At 46.4% G+C, this 2,500-nt stretch overlaps 6 non-coding genes and 6 pseudogenes across 6 annotated transcripts; all 12 read right to left on the bottom strand.

Moving 5' to 3' along the window:
* Positions 1 to 18, bottom strand: part of LOC142153651 (5S ribosomal RNA) — a 119-nt pseudogene extending 101 nt beyond the window's left edge.
* Positions 19 to 98: 80 nt separating this feature from the next.
* Positions 99 to 217, bottom strand: LOC142153370 (5S ribosomal RNA). The gene has a single exon (XR_012691505.1). It is a non-coding gene; the product is annotated as a 5S ribosomal RNA (ribosomal RNA).
* Positions 218 to 299: 82 nt separating this feature from the next.
* Positions 300 to 418, bottom strand: LOC142155686 (5S ribosomal RNA). Its single transcript, XR_012691796.1, has one exon. It is a non-coding gene; the product is annotated as a 5S ribosomal RNA (ribosomal RNA).
* Positions 419 to 657: 239 nt separating this feature from the next.
* LOC142153425 (5S ribosomal RNA) lies at positions 658 to 776 on the bottom strand (annotated as a pseudogene).
* Positions 777 to 857: 81 nt separating this feature from the next.
* On the bottom strand, positions 858 to 976 carry LOC142154402 (5S ribosomal RNA). Its single transcript, XR_012691630.1, has one exon. It is a non-coding gene; the product is annotated as a 5S ribosomal RNA (ribosomal RNA).
* Positions 977 to 1,058: 82 nt separating this feature from the next.
* LOC142153374 (5S ribosomal RNA) lies at positions 1,059 to 1,177 on the bottom strand. Its single transcript, XR_012691509.1, has one exon. It is a non-coding gene; the product is annotated as a 5S ribosomal RNA (ribosomal RNA).
* An 82-nt stretch (positions 1,178 to 1,259) lies between these two features.
* Positions 1,260 to 1,378, bottom strand: LOC142153786 (5S ribosomal RNA; annotated as a pseudogene).
* An 80-nt stretch (positions 1,379 to 1,458) lies between these two features.
* On the bottom strand, positions 1,459 to 1,577 carry LOC142155676 (5S ribosomal RNA). The gene has a single exon (XR_012691787.1). It is a non-coding gene; the product is annotated as a 5S ribosomal RNA (ribosomal RNA).
* An 83-nt stretch (positions 1,578 to 1,660) lies between these two features.
* Positions 1,661 to 1,779, bottom strand: LOC142153623 (5S ribosomal RNA; annotated as a pseudogene).
* Positions 1,780 to 1,860: 81 nt separating this feature from the next.
* LOC142153352 (5S ribosomal RNA) lies at positions 1,861 to 1,979 on the bottom strand. Its single transcript, XR_012691487.1, has one exon. It is a non-coding gene; the product is annotated as a 5S ribosomal RNA (ribosomal RNA).
* Positions 1,980 to 2,060: 81 nt separating this feature from the next.
* Positions 2,061 to 2,179, bottom strand: LOC142154205 (5S ribosomal RNA; annotated as a pseudogene).
* Positions 2,180 to 2,420: 241 nt separating this feature from the next.
* LOC142154549 (5S ribosomal RNA) overlaps positions 2,421 to 2,500 on the bottom strand; it is a 119-nt pseudogene continuing 39 nt past the window's right edge.

Genomic DNA, 2,500 nt, shown 5'->3' with positions numbered 1-2,500 from the left:
GGTGGTGTGGCTGTAGGTATTGGTTTCCTATTGACCTACATCTCTTATACATCTCAAAACCAGCATTGCAGGAGGCCGGAACAAGAGAGAAAAAAAAAAGCCTACAGCACCTGGTATTTCCAGGAGGTCTCCCATCCAAGTACTAACCAGGCCCAGCCCTGCTTAGCTTCCAAGATCAGACGAGATTGGGCTTGCTCAGGGTGGTGTGGCTGTAAGTATTGTTTTCCTATTGACCTACATCTCTTATACATCGAAAAACAAGCATTGAAGGAAGCCGGAACAAGAGAGAAAAAAAAAAAGGCCTACAGCACCTGGTATTCCCAGGTGGTCTCCCATCCAAGTACTAACCAGGCCCGGCCCTGCTTAGCTTCCAAGATCAGACGAGATTGTGCTTGTCCAGGGTGGTGTGGCTGTAGGTATTGGTTTCCTAATGACCTACATCACTTATACATTTTAATACCAGCACTGAAGGAAGCCAGAACAAGAGAGAAAAAAAAAAGTACTAACCAGGCCCGGACCTGCTTAGCTTTCAAGATCAGATGAGATTGGGAATGTTCAGGGTGGTGTGGCTGTAGGTATTGGTTTCCTATTGACCTACATCTCTTATACATCTCAAAACCAGCATTGAAGGAGGCCGGAACAAGAGAGAAAAAAAAAAGCCTACAGCATCTGGTATTTCCAGGTGGTCTCCCAACGAAGTACTAACCAGACCCGGCCCTGCTTAGCTTCCAAGATCAGATGAGATTGGGCTTGTTCAGGGTGGTGTGGCTGTAGGTATTGTTTTCCTATTGACCTACATCTCTTATACATCTAGAAACCAGCATTGAAGGAAGCCGGAACAAGAGAGAAGAAAAAAAGGCCTACAGCACCTGGTATTCCCAGGTGGTCTCCCATCCAAGTACTAACCATGCCCAGCCCTGCTTAGCTTCCAAGATCAGATGAGATTGGGCTTGTTCAGGGTGGTGTGGCTGTAGGTATTGTTTTTCTATTGACCTACATCTCTTATACATCTAAAAACAAGCATTGAAGGAAGCCGAAACAAGAGAGAAAAAAAAAAAAGCCTACAGCACCTGGTATTCCCAGGTGGTCTCCCATCCAAGTACTAACCAGGCCCGGCACTGCTTAGCTTCCAAGATCAGACGAGATTGGGCTTGCCCAGGGTGGTGTGGCTGTAGGTATTGGCTTCCTAATGCCCTACATCACTTATACATTTTAAAACCAGCATTGAAGGAAGCCAGAACAAGAGAGAAAAAAAAAAGGGCCTACAGCACCTGGTATTCCCAGGTGGTCTCGCATCCAAGTACTAACCAGGCCCGGCTCTGCTTAGCTTCCAAGATCAGACGAGATTGGGCTTGTTCAGGGTGGTGTGGCTGTAGGTATTGGTTTCCTATTGACCTACATCTCTTATACATCTCAAAACCAGCATTGAAGGAGGCCGGAACAAGAGAGAAAAAAAAAAGCCTACAGCACCTGGTATTTCCAAGTGGTCTCCCATCCAAGTACTAACCAGGCCCAGCCCTGCTTAGCTTCCAAGATCAGACGAGATTGGGCTTGTTCAGGGTGGTGTGGCTGTAGGTAATGGTTTCCTATTGACCTACATCTCTTATACATCTCAAAACCAGCATTGAAGGAATTCGGAACAAGAGAGAAAAAAAAAAAGGGCCTACAGCACCTGGTATTCCCAGGTGGTCTCGCATCCAAGTACTAACCAGGCCCGGCTCTGCTTAGCTTCCAAGATCAGATGAGATTGGGCTTGTTCAGGGTGGTGTGGCTGTAGGTATTGGTTTCTTATTGACCTACATCTCTTATACATCTAAAAACCAGCATTGAAGGAAGCCGGAACAAGAGAAAAAAAAAAAAGGCCTACAGCACCTGGTATTCTCAGGTGGTCTCCCATCCAAGTACTAACCAGGCCCGTCCCTGCTTAGCTTCCAAGATCAGAGGAGATTGGGCTTGTTCAGGGTGGTGCGGCTGTAGGTATTGTTTTCCCATTGACCTACATCTCTTATACATCTAAAAACCAGCATTGAAGGAAGCCGGAACAAGAGAGAAAAAAAAAAAGCCTACAGCACCTGGTATTCCCAGGTGGTCTCCCATCCAAGTACTAACTAGGGCTGGCCCTGCTTAGCTTCCAAGATCAGACGAGATTGGGCTTGTTCAGGGTGGTGTGGCTGTAGGTATTGGTTTCCTAATGACCTACATCACTTATACATCTCAAAACCAGCATTGAAGGAAGCCAGAACAAGAGAGAAAAAAAAAAGTACTAACCAGGCCCGCACCTGCTTAGCTTTCAAGATCAGACGAGATTGGGCTTGTTCAGGGTGGTGTTTCTGTAGGTATTGGTCCCCTATTGACCTACATCTCTTATACATCTCAAAACCAGCATTGAAGGAAGTCGGAACAAGAGAGAAAAAAAGAAATGCCTACAGCACCTGGTATTCCCAGGTGGTCTCGCATCCAAGTACTAACCAGGCCCGGCTCTGCTTAGCTTCCAAGATCA

This window comes from Mixophyes fleayi, chromosome 4 (assembly GCF_038048845.1).
Source record: "Mixophyes fleayi isolate aMixFle1 chromosome 4, aMixFle1.hap1, whole genome shotgun sequence".
Lineage (NCBI taxonomy): Eukaryota > Metazoa > Chordata > Amphibia > Anura > Limnodynastidae > Mixophyes > Mixophyes fleayi.
The sequence above is the reverse complement of the archived record's forward strand: the minus strand, read 5'-3'. Positions and strand labels throughout refer to the sequence as shown.